Source organism: Artibeus jamaicensis, unplaced genomic scaffold (genome assembly GCF_021234435.1).
Source record: "Artibeus jamaicensis isolate MK-2021 breed Jamaican fruit bat unplaced genomic scaffold, CSHL_Jam_final contig_465, whole genome shotgun sequence".
In the NCBI taxonomy this organism is placed as follows: Eukaryota; Metazoa; Chordata; class Mammalia; order Chiroptera; family Phyllostomidae; genus Artibeus; species Artibeus jamaicensis.
The window spans coordinates 13,247,614-13,268,388 of NW_026521843.1; the positions used below are offsets into that span (position 1 = coordinate 13,247,614).

At 48.9% G+C, this 20,775-nt stretch overlaps 1 long non-coding RNA gene across 7 annotated transcripts; it reads right to left on the minus strand.

The window, feature by feature from the left end:
• Positions 1-809: 809 nt before the first annotated feature.
• Positions 810-14,876, minus strand: LOC128627721 (uncharacterized). Of its 7 annotated transcripts, none has more exons than XR_008392024.1 (5): positions 13,107-13,487; positions 8,085-8,190; positions 6,581-6,704; positions 4,971-5,932; positions 810-1,049 (listed from the first exon to the last, which is right to left on the minus strand). It is a non-coding gene; the product is annotated as an uncharacterized LOC128627721 (long non-coding RNA). The 7 variants fall into 7 exon arrangements; XR_008392023.1 differs by adding an exon at positions 4,481-4,629 and having other exon boundaries at positions 4,803-6,704; XR_008392025.1 differs by lacking the exon at positions 13,107-13,487 and adding an exon at positions 13,724-14,876 and having other exon boundaries at positions 4,971-6,704.
• Positions 14,877-20,775: the final 5,899 nt, after the last annotated feature.

Sequence of the window (20,775 nt, forward strand, 5' to 3'; positions counted from 1 at the left end):
TACACGAGCGATTTTCCACGGGTGTGCCCGGTCCCCAGGGGGCGCGGCACCGAACTGTGCAGGCTGGGCACAGGCCTGTCCCCTTACAGTGCCCGACAAGTATGACACCCTGGCTTCAAGTTGGGGCCTAAAGAAATGCTGCTTGGCCGTTTCAGATCTTAGAAAACGGAAAGCACAATTCCTTAGAAAGAAGCACCTGAGAAAAAAGGAAAAAGAGAAAAAAGAAAGACAGAAAGAGGAAAACATGGCAATAGCCTTGGAAAGAAGGCAGTGCCCTGAATCAACAGTCAGGTGTGGGGTGTTTTAAAAACTGCTGCGCCACACGAGTGGGCCGAGGCACATGTGTTGGAAATCGCAGCTCCATGGCCTGTGCCCTCGACACGCATCTCAAACATCATTTTAAATGTCAAATCACCGGGTGACCTCCAGGGGGTGGGGGGAGGGGAGAAGGGGGTCCAGGGGGAGGCAATGGTGATGGAAGGAGACTTGACTTGGGGGTGAACAGACAGTGCAATATACACATGAGGTTCTATGCAACTGTGCTGCTGAAAACCAAATCCTTGTGTGAACCAGGGGCACCCCAGTGAGATAAATCACAAATAAATAAAAGGTGGGGCCTTTGAGGGGAGAGCCCTTGTGAATAGGATGCACACCCAGTTGAAAGACACCCCTACTAGACTTACTGGAGAGATCACTCTGTAACCTTAAAATGTCTAACCACTACATGGTGCACCTGAATCTAAATCTAGATGTCAACTCTAATGGAAAAAATTTAGATTATTAAAAATACATAGAAATATAATGCAGAGTGACCTTTAAAAAGTATAAATCAGATCATGTCAGTGTCGTGTCTAAAGGCCTTGCTGCCTCCAGCAGCCGTCAGCAGTGCAGACGGACCCACTGCTGGGACAGACTCACACAGCTGGGAGAGAAGTGGCCCATCTCCTCCCCCGTGGGGCCTCTGTCCTGTCCGGGTGGCCTCTTGTGCTGGTGCAGGCAGAGCTGGGCTGCCCTGAGAGGGGGCTAAGCATTCACTCGGCTGCTTCGTTCTAGAGTGGGAACAGACACAGAACAAAATTTTAAAAACCCTTCATGATTCCAACAGCAGTTTTACCCCACGCAAAGGATCCTTAGCCACCCACTCACCCACCCTCCCATGCACCCCAGCCGCCTGGCTCACCCAGCCCTTAGGGAGAGGCTGGGAGGAGACTGCCCGGGCAGCCGGTTACCACGCATCTGGGCGGACATCTGAACACAACTGCACTTCTCTTAAGAAGCAAATGGAGGGAGGCATCTGCTAGGATCCGCACATACGAGGGGACAAACCTCTTCATGACACAGTGACAGGGTCACAGCCCCATGACCCCAGCATGCTCTCGTCCCACCACCACATCCCAAGGACCCAGGATTCACCCACAGCTGGAAGGAGCTCCCTGGCCTCTGAGAACCTAGGGCCCCTCTGCAGAGCCCTTCCACATGGCTGCTTCACGGGACTGCGGGGCCTGGACTCCTGAAGTGCGGGCATGTGGCCTACTTGGACTTTTTAATTCCACTCTGGCAGAGAAAGCCAGGCCTGGGCCTCACATCCTTCACTGCTGCAGCTGCTGTGAGGAACAGCATGGAGGTTCCCCCGCAACACAATGAAAACCCCAGAACTAAAGAACTGAAGGCGCATCTGGAAGAGATGCGTGCACAGCCTTGTTCACAGCGGCGTTTCCCACAGTGGCCAAACGTGGACGCAACTCAAGGGTTCCACTGACAGGTGAATGAGTAAATTCAACGTGGCCGATGGATAAAACAGAATATTATTCCTCCTTAAAGGAAGGACATCTCGAGAGATCCAATATGGCAGAGGAGCAATTGCATATCACGCTTGCCTCCTTTCAGGACCAAAATGCAGTTACAATTAAAACCAGAACAACCAACTGAAGACCAGCTGAAGAGAAGTCTTATAACCAAGGATTTCAAGAGGCCGCCACAGGGAGGCCGGTCCGAAGTGCAGAGACACGAAAAGGGGACACGCCCCGCACCTCCCCACTCCCGGCTCCCAGCTGTCCTGCCCCAGTGACCTTGGCCTCCCAGCAGAGTCTTGGACTGACTCAGGGCCCTCAGGACCCACACAAGGGACGTTCCTGGAGCACCCGACTCAGGCGATCAGGAGACTGTACCACTGGGTCCCACGGGACACCCACACCATGAGGCCGCACTGCCAACACTGGGGATCGTGGCAGATCTACCTAATACACAGAAACAAACACAGAGAGGCGGCCAAAGCGGGGACACAGAGCAGCAGCCCCAAGTGGAAAACAGAAGGAATCTCCAGAGAAACAGCCAAATGCAGTGCACGCCGGAACTCAACCAGAGAGAATCCACAGCAACAGAGCCCAAGGATACTCCCAAAACTGAGGGGAACAGCGGACGCAATTAGTGAGGGCTGACACAAAAAGATAGTAAGCATGAAAAAGGACAGAGAAGCAGTAAAAAAAAATAAGTTAGAAGTGAAGGACATAACATCTGAAATGAATATAGTAGAAGGAATAAGTGGTTGGATGAAGGAGAGGATCAAACCAGCGATTTGGAAGTCAAGATGGCAGGAAACACAACCAGAACAGAGAAAAATATTTAAAAATGAAAACAGTTGAAGAGACCTGTGGGACGACATGAGGTGTAACAACACCCACATCACAGTGGCACCAGGGGAGGAAGAGGAAGAGACGGGACAGACACCTATTGGAGGTGATCATGACTAAACACTTCCCTACCCTGGCTCTGGCCGGGTGGGCCAGTTCGTTGGAGGGTCTTCCACAAAGCTGATGGGTTGGGTCCCCAGTTGGGGCTCACACAGGAGGCAACCGATCCATGTTCTTCTCTCCCCGTTCTTCTCTGTAAGCATGTCTTCAGGTAAGGAAAAAAAAAAAGCCCTGGCTGGTTTGGCTCAGTGGACTCAGTGCCAGCCTGTGGACCCAAAGGTCACTGGTTCAATTCCCAGTCAAGGCACATGCCTGGGTTGGGGCCAGGTCCACTGTTGGGGACATGCACAGGCAACTGATGGATGTATCTCTTGCACATCGATGTTTCTCCTCTTCTTTTCCTCTCTCCCTTCCTCTTGCTCTTAAAATAAGTACAGAAAATATATTTTTTAAACTCCCTAATCTGGAGAAGGAAAAAGATACACAAGGCCAAAAGCACAGAGAGTCCCAAACAAGTGAACCCAAAGAGGCTCCCACCAAGACACATCATATTTAAGGGAACAAAGATGAAAGATAAAGAGAATCTTAAGAGCAGCAAGAGACACAGCCCTACCTACAGGGCGGCTCCTGTAAGTCTGTCAGCTGATTTCTCAGCAGACATTTCAGGCAAGAAGGGTTGGCCCATAATAGTCCAAGGGATGAAAAGCAAGGACCTCCAACCAAGACTACTCCACCCAGCAAGGCTGTCATTTAACACTGAAGGAGACTTGCCTTGGCTGGGAGCTCAGTTGGTTAGAGTGTCGTGCCACTATGACAAGGTTGCAGGTCTCATCCCTGTTCAGGGCACGTACCAGAAGCAACTAATGAATGCATCAATACGTGGAACAACAGATTGATGTTTCTCTCTCTCTCTCCCTTCTCTCTATCTAAATCACTTAAAAGAAAAAGAAAAAAAACACAGAACCCAAATAAAATCAGACATGAAAGAGAAGTAACAACCGACTCCACAGAAATACAAAGCCATATAAAGAAACAGTACAAACAACTACAAGCCAACACAGTGGATAATCTGTACAAAATGGGTGAAGTCCTGTAAACACACCACCTTTCCAACTGAATCGGGAAGAAGAGGAAATTCTGAATAGACCAACTCAATAGACCAATGAATAAAATTGAAGTAGTAACAAGAAGCAAAAGTCCTGAACCAGATGGCTTCACAGGTGAATTCTACCAAACACTCAAAGAAGTCTTTGAACTAACACCTGTCTTTCTCAAACTATTCCAAGAAACTCCAGAGGAGGGAAGACTCCCAAGCTGCTTTTACAAGGCTAGCATTGTGCTAATTCCAAAATCAGATAAAGACACGACAAAGAAAGAAAATTATAGGCAATATCCCTGATGAGCACAGACGCTCAAATTCTCAGCAAAATTTGAGCCAACCAGATCCAGCAACATGTATAAGATTCTACACCACAATCAAGTGGACTTAACAAAGCTCCTTGCAGTCCAAGGATGCAAGGTTGGTGTGATATCCACAAATCAATAACTGTGATACACCATATGAACAAAATGAAGGGTGAAAATCACCTGATCATATCGACAGATGAAGGAAGAGCATTTGATAAAATTGAGCACTTGTGACAAAGAACTCTCAGCAACGGGGATGAAGGGGACACACCTCAACACAAAGGCCACTTAGGACAACCTCATGGCCAACATCATACTCAACAGGCAACAGCTGAAAGCGTCTCCCTTAAGACTGGGGGCAAGACAGGGATGCCTGCACTCACCACCCTCATCCAACACAGCGCTGGGGTCCTCGTGGCAGCAGCCGGACAAGGGGACAAGGGCGTCCACATCGCAAAGGAGGAAGTGACACTGTCACTATTTGCAGGTTCTGTACACAGAGACCCTCAAGGTGCACCAAATGCTCCTAGAACTGACATGAATCTGGTAAAGTAGCAGGACACAAAATAAACACCCTGAAATCAGCTGCATTTTCAATGCACCAAGAACGAACCACCAAAAGGGTGGTTCTCTTACTTAAGAGAACAATTCCATTTACAGCTGCATCAAAAAAAAAACAAAAAAAACCCTAGGAGTAAACTTTACCGAGTACATTAAAGACCTTCTGGGCACCTCGGCTGGGTTGTGAAGGATGTCAAGGAGCAGTGCCTGTGAGTGATGCTCCTCAAGGATGTGCGATGATCGAGCGGCACCGTCGGTGGAATGAGTGCTTTTTAATCATCGGCAGATCACAGCTGCAGACGTGATACTTACACTGTCCAGGTAAGGGGTGATTAATAATTTTCTTCTATGTACTTGGCAGAAGGGTATTCAGAATGAGGTAATGATGATACCTCATCTTCATAGGCGCTCTCCTTCCACAGGTGGCTTCGATTTATCTTCCAACGTGGCAGAGAAGAGGGACAAGCAATGCTGGTGGGTGGAATCGACACACCCCATTCAGCCAGGGGCTAAATGAAGATGAGGGACACAAAGTGACTCATCAAAAGTCTGACACTTACTCAGCAGTCAAGCCAGGGAGAGTCTAATTGCCCATCAGAGACTCTGCCCATGAAAGTCATAATGGTAAGTGGTCCTAACTAACTTTTCAGCATTTGAGCTCGGTGAAATCTACTTGGTCCTTGTGTCCCACGATTTGGGCCAGGGAGCCACCACGGCTCATCCTCTCCACACAGGGACTCAGGGACCCAGGGCTTCTCTGCTGTGTGGTTCCTCCAAGTGCCCCGGAGGCTTCCTGTCCCTCCAAATTCAGCTGGCAAGGAGCACAGACCAGTGGTGTGCAGGACAGACGGACAGGTGGTGTCGGGAAGGCCTGGGAGGAGCCACGACGGCTGGTCCCGCCTCTGTCCTGACCTGAACTGACTGGTGAGAGGGACTCAGACACAGAGCAGCACGAACAGGGTGCGTCTGGGCACAGGGACGGCACGCCCACCTTCCGGTCCAGGTGCGTGTGCAGCCAACTCCATGCACCCTCTTCAGGAAGAGCAACCAGAGGAGAAGAAAATAGAAGTGCATCCTGCCAATCAACACAGCACTTCAGAGGACTGTGAGTAAAGACAACACCAGGCACTGATTTCTGCACAGCAGAAAGTCCACCTGCTGTTCACTCACTCTCTTCCTCCCCTGTGTTCCTTTAAAGACACCACATCGTTCTGAACCCACCAGCATGGAGCAGGTCCACAGCCAGCCGCCCCCTCACTGATGACAACCAAGAGCTCAGGACAGAATAGAGAAGCCGGTGTCCATGGATTCTGGAGCGAAGCAGCAGTGTGCAGACTAGGGACGGAAGTCAGGACTGGACGAGTGACCAGCATGGCAGTGACCTGGTGGGTCCCCACCTGCACCTAAGCTCTGTCCTGAAGGAGGTGAGTCTAGGCACTGCTCCATGAGCAGGGTGGGGAGGACGCAGAAAGGACTGGACAGGAGCCTGGCAGAGCCACAGTGGGGGCTGCTGGGCACCCTTCCCCCTCCTCCTCTCCTGGCCCTGCTGCTGCCCTCAAGGTGCAGCCATGGCCAGGGAAGAAGCTCCTGAAATGCAAAGGAAAACCCTGTCTCTGGCGAGGACCTCAGAAAATGGGCTTTGTGCTACACAATTTGGGGAATCCCGCTTATTTTCTCTCTCTTTTTTCCTCTTGCCAGTTAGCCCTGAAAACCACCCAGTTCTGTGAAGGGTCCACGCAGTGCATGAAGAGCTTCTGAGAGAAACCAGAGCTTCCCACTAAAGGACAGGGAAGGTGGCAGAATCCAGGACAAGATGTGCTGAGGGTGAGCTGGGGCTATGAGAGCGCACCCTGGAGGCCACCTCGGGCTCTGCGCCACGCTGGTGCTGAGGTCAGCCCTGCAGACACTGTGACAGGACTCACAGACTTAATAGGTGGTGTCACCCTCTGCTGTGTAGTGGTGAGGAGACAGACTCCACAACCCCGTTGGAAAGGAGAAAGGGCAGCACATCCATAGGCAGCTTCATCCGAAGTTCGGAGGGAGAATCTGATTGAATGTGAACAGGCACAGAGGTCAAGCAGAAGAAGGCCAGAGTCCTGGAGCCCGGCCTGCAGCCCCACCCCACCCCGCCCTGCCCTGGATTTTAGATTGGAGAACAAGCTCATTTTGGCAAATAAATTGATTTTTCTTTTGTGCTTTCAGTTTTTCCTGTTGCCTATGTTATGGACTAAATTTCTTCTCTGAAAAGTAAACATAAGCAAGTGAAGAGCAGCTCTCAGGAGCCCCCGTCTGCTAGGGAAGTGCTGATCCAGCAGGCGCACAGGCCCAGCCTGACCTCAGCGCCAGGGAGACCAGGCGCAGTTTGGTGCCCCTCAGTGGGTGTGCCTGGTGGGGTCGGGCTGTGCCTGCCGATGGCCCAGCAGTCCTCCCAGTTCTGATGGAAAACGTGGAGACACCATGACCAAATCCACGATACAACCAAGGCATGGCACCTGATTTTAAGTCACACGGGATACACTTGGTTGCCTTTGGGGGCAAGCGGTGGGTGTGAGTAACAGGCCTCCACCAGGAACTGCCCCCCAAACGCTATGCCTTCCATGACACATGAGACAGTTCACCATCAAATCACACTCAGGACTAGGGCGTCAGAACTAACGCCTGCGAGGCCGTATGGTCCCTTCTCTGCCCGTGGTCCCAGTCACCCTACTCTATGTTGTACCTACTTCTACAGACCACCTCACCTGCCCAGAGGTGGGCAGGACGCAGAGACAGGGAAAGAGAAGCGGGGAGGTTTCCCCTCCGCAGGAGACCTGGACAGCCGAGCATTTGCAGGGGGAGAGAGTCCGCGCCATCTGAGGCATTTAGAGTGTGGCAAATGTGACCACCAGGGCACAAAAACCTCCTACTCCTCCCAGGTTTGCTGGCCTCCGCTCCCCCTCCGTGAGACCCCTGCTGTATACACTGGTCACTTTGTGGGTATAAGCGTCACGCGCCTACAGGGGTAGGAAGTACCAGACAAAATGAGCTCAAATTCAAGGAAAAATAATAACCATCCTCACAGGTGTGTTTGGGAAGTCAGCCCACCTCTGACTACACACAGGTCTCACTTGAGAACATTTGAACACTATCACTTCATAGGAATTCCTTTGACTTTATCACCTTTACCCCTGCCTGCTGTCAAACAACCAGAGAAATACGCCCGGTCTTCACCGTGGGGCACTTCCCTGGGGGTACTAGAGTGGGAGCCGAACCTGAGGAACTGCAGGGACAGGCAGGAGGCAGCCCCCTGGCACCGGACGGCCCCGGGTGTGAGGGACTAAATGCTTTCATTAAGAGACCCTCCACCCTGCCCAGTGCCACCCTGATGTCCTCTACCACAGTCGCTGAATTTACCATTGGAGGCACTTGAAGTGGACTGCAGCTTACCTCGCACTATGGATTCAGCCGAATTTCACTCCATTCACCCCCACTCTGCTCTGCAGATTCAGGTCTATTCTTCAGCTGGTTCCAAGGCAGCGAATCAGAATTCTTTCTTTTATAACGAGAAAAAATTACTTTAGCCACAGAGCAAAAGAGAATAAATGAGAATTCTGTTTCACCTCCAGAAGGGACAGACAAGGGGGAAGGTACTGATTTACATACATGAACAGTTTATGTTATGCCGGGTGCTGGTTCTGTGATTATACTTTTAAAGTTAGGAAACACTTTGGCCCCTGAAATGGCCAGGGACAGGCTCAGCCAATGGAAATCTCCAGAGTGTTCACTCGGCTGCCTCGCACAGAGCAGAGGAACATGCCTGAAGTCGATGTTTTATTGAACCACTTTATTGGCTTTTTCTGAGTCTTGGGCATAATCACCAACATCAATGGTGAACATTTAGATACTTTTTCGATTTCCAGGGAGGTGGGCACCCTAACCCCAGCGTGCTCAGGAGTCAAGGGCACCCATGGAAACAGCCTTTCAAAGAGGTGCCATTTCCTGAGGTTCTGGGTGCAGCCCAGCAGCTGTCTCTCCCCACCAATCACAACAGTCAGCCTGACAGCACCATTATACACGGAGGTACTATTATCGCTGCTGTACACATGAAGAAACAGGCAGGCAGAGGGTCAGTCACTTGCCAAAAGGCAGGCAGAAACCCCAAACCCAGCTGTGACTCGGACCCCAAGGTCTCTCTGAACTGCAGTGTCGAACGGAATTTACACCATGACCCTGAGGGGAGGCGGAGCAAATTCTCTCCCCAGATGCCCAGGAAGAAACTTGCTCAGAAAACTTGCACAATGAGGACGAATCCACTTCTCTCTCTCCCGGGTGCCCCACCCTCTGGTGGCAGGTGCTCTGGGACACTGCCATCCCACAGAGGGCCACACTGAGGACAGGGCCTTTCTGAACTGGCATGTGTCTCACGCACAAGGAGGGAGGTTTAAAGATAAAGATTTTGGCCCTCGCTGGTATGGCTCACTGGACTGAGAGCTGGCCTGAGAAGCAAGGGGATGCTGCTTCGGTTCAATTCCCAGTCAGGGCACAGGCCTTGGGTTACAAGCCAAGTCCCTGGTGTGGGGCAGGCAAGAGGCAACCACACATTGATGTTTCTCTCCCTCTTTTTCTCCGTCCCTTCTCCTCTAAAAATAAATAAATATAAAGATATAGATTTTGCATGATGGCACATAGGTGTCAAACAGAACATCTCTCTGAAGGCTGGCCTGTTTGCTACTCTGGCCACTGGGTGGGGACAGTGTGAAGGAGAGTTTCGAAGAGCTGGACAGGAGGGTGGCTGGCCCAGCAGCACCACCACAGCTTGGGCCCTGTGCCTCCAAGACGCACACTCGTTGTGCGTCACCATCTTCGGTGGTGAGTTAAGTGGCCAGGCTCCTGTCCAGATCCCCACAGGTGACTGCCTCGGGGTACCTGTGACGGACCCCGCCTGTGCTGCAGCATCCCTTCCACAACCACAGTGTGCCCTTGGCCCCCTTGAACTTTTACATCCTCTCCCTTCCCTTAACAACAATACAGTTGAAGTTTAAATAAAGCAGCAACCAACACTCTTTCTTCCATTTGGTCACAGCCAACCTGTTGAACATTTCACAAGGAGCACACTGTTAACAGTTCCAAAGCAGGAGGCAGGAAGGTCGCATGGATTTGTCTCTGCAGCAGGAGGACAATGCGGCCTGACTGTCATGAAGACAGAGAGCTCTGGGCTGCGGGGCCGAGAGGCTCAGTACCCTCTGACTCTCTGCAGCTGCCACTGAAATGGGGTCTGTGCTGGGCTCCGGGAGCACCCGAGTCCCCCAGACTCCTGCACAGCAGCTGAGCTTGTCTTACTCAGCCTGGGCCTGGGCTCCAAGGTCAGCCCTGGATCCTTCCAGAGGCTGCGGGCGGGAGTCTCATGTGCTGTAGGGGCGTGAGGAGCTGGGAGGAGGGGCAGAGACCTCAGCCTCCCTTCTCTGGCCGCCTCCCAGAGGCCCCGGGAGGCTCTGGGGTTCCCAGACTCAGGTTCTGACCCCTGGATGTGAACACCCTTGCTGACACCCTCCTCCGCTGTTTTAAACAAACATGTTAAATCACTAAACTGGGAGTCCTTCCCGAGAGGACAAGGTTTCATTGGCTTGCTATCCCTAGTACTTCCCATACACCTGAAGCCCAATATGCTGAAGGAATAGCTTCAAATACTACTTGACCGTGACCCCGTGGGACAGGGCACACATGGTCTATAAAACTCATCCTATAACATGTTAGTAGATTCCATTAAACGTTTCTTAGTTAACTATCCCATCACCCATCTAAAGCCTCAGCCAAAAACAAAGATTGCTCAACACACTGCATACAGCGGGCACGTGATTTACTTTGCGTGTCTGCCAAAATCTGTAACAGTGGGCACTGACTACATCGGTCCCTGATGCAAATCGAAACATTACAGGGTAGAGGTGTTTCTTGTTTTAATGTCCAAAGTAACGGGAACACTATGTACACCAAGGGCCTCCACGTAAAATAGTAGGTAAAATTAACAAGCCCCCGCCCACGGTATCGCTTCAGTTTTAAAACCGTAACAATATGAATTTTAGGACTGAAGCTGTCTGTTTGTAAACTGCCTAACCTCAGGATGGAGCAAACACTGCATTTAGGTATTTCAGCTTCACAAACCATTGGAGTGAGTTAAATATTTTATTTATTTATTAAACTTTGAGGGCAGAAGATACAGCCACATTTTAATGTTTACAAAGAAGTTGATTTTTACCCAAAGAAAACTGGCTTTTCATACCTGGGAAGTTACTTGTTCAATTTGAGTCAAAGTGACAGCATGTGCTACACATCTGTATTACTGAGTCTATGAAACAGATATTTGATACCAAATACAAAGAACACACAATTGATTTTTTAAAGATAATGCTAAATTTACTATTTTAGACACACTCTTTCTCTCTAAAAGTCTATAAAATCACCTTTAATTACTAACCTGTTCCTCACCCTCAATATAGTCAATGAAAATCACAATTGGATTAGAGTCTGAGGTTTAAAAAGAAAAAGTAAGACATTTACTAAAGTTTCCTTTATTTTTCAGCTTCTTAGCCAATCCCTAATCAATCATGGTCCAGATGTTTTTCTTAACAGAACCCTACACACATCATTATAATTCAAAAACAATAGTCTAATGTTAAAATAATAGTGGAACCGCTGGTTCACTTTGAATTCAACAGCTTTCCAGTTTTGTTACGAAAATAATTTTTTAAAAAATGTATTTGTGCCCTGGCTGGTGTGGCTCAGTGGATTGAGTGCAGGCCTGTGAACCAAACAAGGGCGGTTTGATTCCCAGTCAAGACACGTGGGTGGGTTGCAGGCCAGTTCCCAGCAGGGCATGCACAAGACGCAACCATACATTGATATTTCTCTCACCTTCCCTTCTCCTTTAAAGATAAATTAATAAAACCTTTTTTAAAAAATGTTTAAAACATGTGTTTGTGTGATTATGTGCCTCAATCCATAAATCCACTACTGCAGCCCACTGTTTGGATAAATACAGAGATTCAAAGAAGAAAGTGACCCCAGCTAATTCTCTTCTCAGTATTTTTTAAACAATGTCTCTGCATTAAGGGAGTGTACCCACTACAAATTATACCAATAGTTACTATTTACCTAGCCCCTCCTATGGACGGGCATGGGTGCTGGTCACTTCGCATATGTGCTTTTATTTACTCCTCAGAGAACCCCTGCAAGAAAGAAATTATCTCCACCTCACAGATGAGAAAACAAAGACAGAAAGAAGATACAAGGCTGCAAAATGGCAGAGCCTGCGTTGGTCCACTTGGAAATTCATGCGCATTATATTAAGCTACAGTGTTTTGAGCTCCTCAAAGATGTACTAAAGTTTTCTCTAGGTTTCCCAAGCAGAACTATTTCTCTGAGACCAGTACAACTGTCTGTAGTAATAGGCTATCTGCACCATCAATTAATGCAGTCTTGCCAAAAGGATAGGACTGACAAATAGTAAACAATTCTTGTACCAAGGGACTATCAGAAAATGCAGAGTTAACTCAACACACAGGCACTCGGGCTGATCTTTTCCGCATCACACGAAAGTTCTAATAGGGATAATTAGCCCCGAGTTTTTCCATATTCATTTTAGTGGTATTAGATACACATTCCACCCTGCTACTTGTTGAAATATAGTCACCTCGTGCCAAAAAACAAAAAAGAAAAATCGTATTACAAAAAAGCCAAACAAATAGGTAAATAAATGTACACTTTAGGCAACACTCATCTCTTTTCCTCCAAGCTCTACTCCTTCCTGTTTCTCCAGCAGCACAGCAGTCACATGACACCTTTTCGTCCAATAAGGGAGCTGGGTCTGGAAACCAGTCCCAGGACCACAAGTGCTGGACAGTTGGCCCCAGGGAGGGAGGGGTCTGGGTGGGCTCCAAGGCCGAAGAGCTGCTGCCCTCTGTTTTCGGAACAGGCCACGCTCACCCTGAGAAGGACCAGCCCCTGCCCGCTGACACTGAGCCAGGGCAACTCCGGGCGTTAAACGGCGATGAGACTCTTTCCCTCTTATTTCTTCCCTAACCAACCAAACCACCATAACTGAACAGTCACCCTTGCCTGCAGCCACTGCTCAATCGACACCGCGTTGCGCATGGGTTCCCGGGGCTATTTCCCTCCCAGACCTCCACTCCCGGGCCTGGAATCAGTTCTGTCCTTGCCCAGTCCCCTCTGCCCTTCCACAGAATACCCCGCCCCTCCCGCCCCACCCCCCACCCCGCCTCACACCCCGTTTGTCAAGGCGGTTAATTCTCCGCGGACTACAGATCCTCTTCTCCCCCACCGCCCCCTCTTGAGACCTGGAAAAGCAGAGCATCCCCTCCCCCCGCCCCCGCACTTAATAAGTGCTGCTGGCATTCGGCTGGGACTCTGTTCCCAGCGTCCAGCGGTCAGTGCAGCAGCCACCAACAAACCGACCTCGGTCCCCTAGAACGAGTGCTGTCCCCATGACAGCGGCCAAGCTGCGCACAAAGTCCAGGAAGGATCCTCTCCATCGTCCAGCTGGTTCACGGGACCAACGACGTGCCCCTCGGGAGAGCTTGGGGCTGGAGTTAACCCTCCCGGCGCCACCGAGCAAGCCCCGGGGAGATGCCAATCCCCCAAGCACTTTGAATGTGCTAAGAGCCCAACTTCGCCCTTCTCGAGCCCCCCCACTCCCACCCCAAACTACGCGGGGCTTTTAAGCCAAAAGGAACGAACCCTTCAGCTGCCAACCGCAGCTACCGACACACGGGACACTCCCCGGGCACCAGGGAGGGGAGCGCCTAGGCCCTCGAGCCCCCGTTGCGCGCCCCCAACCCTAGGCTGCTTGGAGGGGAGGGGCCCCACCTGGCCATTGCTGGGGGTGCGTGGAGGCTGCACCGGGCTGACGCCAGAGGCACGCACTTTGATGACACTAGACTCCGAGGAAGGCGGTCTGGCCCAGCCCTGCAGCCCCACCTCCTCCCTCCAGAAGAGCCCGCGGCACCAGTCCAGCCCGCGCCGCAGGACACAAGCATGAAGGCCGCCTGGCCGCGGTTTCCGCACCAGCTGACCTGGCCCCGATGCCCCGCGGCTCCTCGGGCATCACGCCAGCAGACTCTGCAGCCAGGGGCCTGAGGGGTTCCTAGGACAGGCCCGAGGGGTTCCCAGGACAAGACCTCTTATCATGCTGTCCCCCGCACGGTTCTGCTCCCAGGGAAACAGCCGGAGGGCCAGGCGCACCTGCCGCCCACGACGCCACCTGCTGAGGCTTCGGCGAAGGACCGTGTGCCAATGGGGATCCCGGGCTCCCTTCTACCAGACCCTCCTTCGCTCTTTAGTGTTGGTTAAGTCATTCTTCCCACCGTGCTTATTGACTGTCTACTCCGGGCAGAAAGACGTCAAGACTGGGCAATGGGGGGAGGAAGAGTCTGGCATAAAAATCCCTGTTCTGCATTTAGGGTAATAGCAAAATGGAAGCACAAGTGTTTATGAATAGGTGGTTGATTTATATGATTTATAGTATGTCCCTAAAAAGCAATACAATGCACTGTAACAAAGATCAAGTTCTCTATAAAATGATATGGAATAATGTCCAGGACATAGTTTCAAGGAAACAATGCTAGGTGCAGCCTATGTATATAATATTTTTGGTGTAAGTATGAAAATAAGACTATATCTGTGCATATATGCACATATGTATATATTTGCATAAAAAATACTGGAGGACTAATCAAAATAGTGACTTACAGAGGGAGGGAAGACTGGATAGCCAGAGGCAGGAATGGAAATGAGACTTCTCTAGGTACATTTTAATATCATTTTGACTTTCAACCATGTAAATGATTGCCTGTTCAAAAGTTTAACCTAATTTAAAAGTCAACAAAAATATCTGCAAGGCTTTCAAATGTTTAAAAAAATTTCTACTCAAGAGAAAAATAAAATATCTGGGAATATATCTACCTCCTAACCAAGGAGGTAAAAGACCTGTATGCAGAAAACTACACAACATTGAAGAAAGAACTTAGGGAAGACACAAACAAATGGAAGGATGTACCATGTTCATGGATTAGAAGAATTAACTTCATCAAAATATCCATACTACCCAAAGCAATTTACAGTTTCAATGTAATCTCTATTAAAGTACCAATGACATATTTCACAGATACAGAACAAACATTTCAAAAATTTGTATAGAACCACAAATAACCCCTAATAGCTGCAGCAATTTTGAGAAAGAACAAAGTAGGAGGAATCACAATACCTGATATCAAACTGTATTACAAGGCCACTGTAATCAAAACAGCCTGGTACTGGCATAAAAACAGGCACATAGACCAATGGAACAGAACAGAGAGCCCAGATATAAACCCAAGTCTCTACAGTCAATTAATATTTGACAAAGGGGGCAGTAACATAAAATGGAGTATAAATAGCCTCTTCAACAAATGGTGTTGGGAGAACTGGACAGCTATGTGCAAAAACATGAAACTTCAGCACCAACTTATACCATACGCCAAAATAAATTCAAGGTGGATAAAAGACTTAAATATAAGTCCTGAAACCATCAAAGTCCTAGAGGAGAACATTGGCAGGAAAATCTCAGATATTTCACCCAGCAACATTTTTACTGATATGTCCCCTAGAGCAAGGGACATAAAGGAAAGAATAAACAAATGGGTTATCATCAAAATTAAAAAGCTTCTGCATGGCTAAAGAAAACAGTATTAAGATAAAAAGGGAACCAACTGTTTGGGAAAACATATTTGCCAATGATACCTCAGACAAAGGTTTAATCTCCAAAATATACAAAGAACTCTCCCAACTCCACTGTAAGAAGACAAGCAACCCAATTAAACAATGGGAAAAGGACTTGAACAGACACTTCTCCAAAGAGGACATACAGAGGATCCAGAGACACATGAGAAGATGCTCAATGTCACTAGCTATCAGAGAGATGCAAATTAAAACCACAATGAGATACCACTTTCCACCAGTCAGAATGGCCATCATAAACAAAGCAACAAACAACAAATGTTGGAGAGGGTGTGGGGAAAAGGGGACCCTAGTTCACTGTTGGTGGGGTTGCAGATTGGTACAACCACTATGGAAAACACTATGGAATTTTCTAAGAAAACTAAAAATGAATATGCCTTTTGACCCAGCAATTCCACTGTTAGGAGTATGTCCTAGGAACCCTGAAACACCAATCCAAAAGAACTTACGCACATCAATGTTCATAGCAGCACAATTTACAATAGCCAAGAGTTGGAAGCAACCTAGGTGCCAATCAGTAAATGAATGGGTCAAAAAACTATGGTACATTTACACAATGGAATTCTATGCAGCAGAAAGAAAGAAGGAGCTCCTACCCTTTGCAACAGCATGGATGGAACTGGAGAGCATTACACTAAGTGAAATAAGCCAAGCGGTGAAAGACAAATACCATATGATCTCACCTTTAATAGGAACCTAAACAACAAAACAAACAAGCAAGCAAAATATAACCAAAGACACTGAAATAGAGAACAGGCTGACAGTGACCAGAGAGGAGAAGGGAGGAGATTTCAGGGGAAAAGGGGAAGGATTCACAGTTACAAGTATAAAGGACACATGGACAAAAACTAAGGTGAGGGGATGGAAATGGGAGGGAGGTGGGGAGCACTGGAGGGGGGGTTAGATGGGAGTAAAAGACAGAAAACTGTACTTGAACAATAATTAAATAAATTTTTTAAAAATCCCTACTCGTGAAGGTTACATTCTAGTGAGGAGACATGTCATATAATAAACAAATAAAAGACATACTGCCTTGCCCTGGCTGGTGTGGCTCAGTGGACTCAGCACTAACCTGGCAACCAAAGGGCAGCTGGTTCCATTTCCAGTCACCCAGGCAGGTGGTGCACAAGAGGCAACCACACACTGATGTTTCTGTCCCTCGCTTTAAAAATAAATAAAAATAAGATCTTTTTAAAAAAGAAAATATACACTGCCTTTATGGGTTGGCTTGTGCAAGCCCTCACCCCAAAACAGAGAAATCTTATAGTCCTAACCCCAGAACCTCCAAAAGCAACCTTGTTCAGAAATAGAGCCATTGCAGATGTAATCAGTGAGGGTGGTCCTACTGGAGTAGGGTGGGCCCTCCATCCAAAATGACTGGTGTCCTTGTAACAAGAGGACAAGAGATACAGACCCAGGAGGGGAGAGGGCAGAGCCATTCTGGAGGATTTGCCAGCAAACTGCTGAGAACTGGGGATGAGGCATAGAATAGGCTCCCTCAGAGCCTCAGAAGGAATCAACCTCATCAACACCTTGACCTTGGATGTCTAGCCTCCAGGACTCTGAAACAATACACTTGTAGGGCTTTAAGCCACCCAGTCTGTGTGGTCCTTGGTTACAGTAGCCCTAGCAAACCAATACACAGGGAAGGAGCAGAAGCAGTGAAGGGTGAAGAGGCTATTGTGTTAGTTTGAGGGAGTGACGTTGGAGGCTGGGACTGATGACTTTATAGGCACTTAGGTGTCAGCTGTCACAGAGCTTCCATTCAAATGGGAAAGGCAGACAATTAAGAGTAAACAAATAAATAAGCTAATTGCACAATGAGACATGGAATAGTCCTCAGCGTTTACAGTTATCGAGATTCCCTTCACCACTACAATCATTAGTTAATGGAAAAGCCACTTCTCACCTACAGATTCTAGTTTCCCATTTAAAGCACTTTACAAATTACTTTTTATCATCAAAATACATTTTGTAAAAATTGAAACAGTACAGAGTTCTGATAAGGACAAAGTCATCTATCTCTCGGCTCCTGCAATCCCTGTCTCTGAAGTAATAGTTTAATATATAATAGTTTACTCTTTTCTGATCAAATATACACATATTCACATATGGGGTGGGGAGTTCTCACACATCTGCAAAAATAAGAAAAAGTTGTAGGAATTATTCTATAGCTTGCTTTTTCACTTACTAACAGTTCAAGACATTTTATTAAAAATAAAGGGAAGAGCCCTGGCTCGTGTGGCTCAGTGGATTGAGCATTATCCAGCAAACAAAGGTCACTGGTTCGATTACCAGTCAGGGCATAAGTCTGGGTTGCGGGCCAGATCCCTGATCAGGGACGTGTGAGAGGCAACCCATCCATGCTTCTCTCCCCCCCTTCTCCCTTCTTCCCCACTTCTCTAAAAATAAATAAAATCTTTAAAAAAAAAAAAAGAATCATCCAAAAAATAAAGGCAAGAAATACTCAAAACTCTTGTATTTTCTAATTATCTTGCTACTAGTTTTCTAGTAATGTTTACTGTTATCTATGCAGCTATTCATAAATTAGCTTCTCAAAGCTATTTCTGTGTATGGTGTCCATACAGCAGAGACCCCATATGATGAAGAGCCACTGACCATCTCTTCCCAACCTGGGGTTTGTGGGTGACGCACTGGCAGCTTGAAACTGACGGAACATGAACACCAGGGAAACCAGCAAACCCTGGGAATCAGCCACCCCTTCCCCAGAGAGCCGGTTGTTAAACCTATACCAGCACACCACTGGTAACACCTAGTTCAGAGCACTGGGAGGAGGATTGAGGGAAGTAACATTGAGTTAGATTGAGTGAAGCAAGGGAAGGCAGGGTGATGCGCTTACTGCTTACGGCCTACTCGGTGAGAACACGGGACAACAGCTTCTCCACCTACCAGCTGTGTGAAGTGAGCAGTCGCTCAACCTCTCTGGGCCTTCATCGGTAAAGGGAAAGGACACCGTGAGGAGGAACTGCACGAGTCCACGCGGAGTCCCTGTAATAACAGCGCCTGGGGCATCGTTTGCCCTTCCATGACGAGTGCTCCTTGTTGTTTCAGGAACACGGTGATTCCGGTTCACGAGTGGGGGCTCCATTTCTCATCTGTGACACACATGATGATTTAGCCGAGGAGGCTTCTTCTGCTGGAGTCAATCCAGAAGTGTGCAAAGTCCAGGGGTGCCCTCTCCCCCTTAAACTTCATCTAGGACAAGTTAAATGTGAACACGGGGCCATCTGCTCGGACACCAGGACCCACTCATAGGTCATGTGTAAGGTCAGGGGTCCCAGAGCCCTGGGAGGGTGGGTGGTGCAGGCCGGAGCCACAGATGAGCCCCTCGTGTCTGCCCTGTGGCTGCTGGTCAGAAAGATGGAATAGACGGGCAAGATGGAATTCTGTGGCGTCAGCAGAGGCTGCATCCTAGTAGGCCATTCTGTGTGAGCTATCATCAGAAAGCCGAGGCCCAGAGCAGGAAATATCACAGGGAGGAACCTGACTTTAAATTATCATCTCCTAAAGGGCAGGGGCCCTTTCTGCTTCAACCAGCAAAGTCATTTTGAATGAATGAGTTGGTTGGTATGGGGACTCTGAAATCTCGTTTTTTAGGTCTCTCTGTTTGGCAATCCATTAGGGTTGGCTTTGCCCGATGAGATCATAGTTTTGGATAAAGAAGGAAATGCGTGTGATACCTTCCATATGTTCCCACTGGCCTGGTCATCAGCCTCAGAGCCTCTTAGAATGACAGCACCTGGGCCCTATCCACAGGACACCTCTGCATTCCGGCCAAGTCAGTTACAGAGCCAGAGTTTTTCATGAGGTCACTGGTTTGCCTGCCATCCCTCACGATGCAGGTGCGAGCTGCAGGTGCGGAGGTTTCCCTGACTCCGTGGTCCCAGCTGGACAGAGCCAACCCTGGCCTGTGTCCCGCACAGCTGTGCCATGGCTGCCCTGTGGGAGGCCACCAGTGACTTCCCACTGCCAAGTCAAATGGCATTTGGGGGCTTCATTCCTCTCGGCTTCTCTTCTGCATCACATTTACCATGTCCCCTCCTGGAAAAACACTTTTTGATTTCCAGGGGGATTATATGACCCCAATTTTCCTCTGATATTTTGGTAACTGATCGGTTTCTCCAACAGCAGGTCCTGTCCTCTCTTTGCTCTGCGTGGGCTCGGGCTGGGCAGCAGCTCTGGGCGCCCTGTGCTCTGCTCCCTCCGCTCCACGACGTGATCCCCCAGGCTGCCCCTTTTTTTTTCACGCCTCTGCAGGGTGTGAGGGGCCCTGCAGCTCCCAGTGACCCTCCCCTGGCCTCACGCCTCCTCTCAGGCACCTCCTCCGTCTCCCTCCTGGCGTCTCACACAAAGATGGCCTAAGCTAAACATGGTCCCCCTTCCCGGGGAGTCCTCCTCTTAGACGTTCCTGTTCCTCAACCTACGTATGTCCTGGACACGTCATTAAAAAATAAGTCATCATTGCTTTCAGTTATATCGACACTGGGTCCATCAAAGGACCATTCACAGTATGCAAGAGGTTTTCATATATTCATATATGAAAATATATATTTTATACATATATAATCTCCTCACTTGGTTTTTATGAAACCACTTTGAGAAGGAGATAAGTGCTCTTGTTTCTGTCCTACTAACTGAGAACATCAGTGCCCAGCAAAGGTGAGGATGGGACCAGGGACGCCAACTGAACCGGAGAGCTGAGCACCACCGCCACTGAGCGGTTCCCCACGTTGACATCACGTCACTCTTCCCACAGGCCTGTGAGAAGGTGCTGAGCTGACATTCATTTGACAGGAAGCAGAAGGTCAGAAAGCTTGTCACTTGCCCAGGATCAGGTAAGCAGTTTTTGCAAGTTACCTGGCCAACGTGTCGGTGAGGAGTCTGAAGCTGCAAGTAACAGAAGCTGACAAGGCTAGACTAAGAACACATGAATGAATGAATGAATACATACATACATACATATCTGTAATAAGTCATCAAATAAATATGTGAATAAATGGCGCCTTGCCGTGTGGGTTCAGGGCTGACTCAAAGAACTAACGGAAGGGCAGTATTTCCAGTCCCAAGGGTCTCCAAGACCAGACACCCTCACGAGAAGGTCCCCTGGTCTCCTGCCATCGCTGGATCATCTGTCCCAGCTCCAATTCCCAGGAGGGACAGTCCCACTGAGTCAGTATCTGAGCCCAGAGGCAGGTGACAGAATGGCCAGCCACCACGGGTCAGAACCAGGACCAAGTTGGTGCCCTGGCTGTGCCCCCCGGGCAGCTGCTGTTGCGGCCACTGCCTCCCCAGCCAGGAGGGCCACCACCATCCCGACCACACCCCTCCC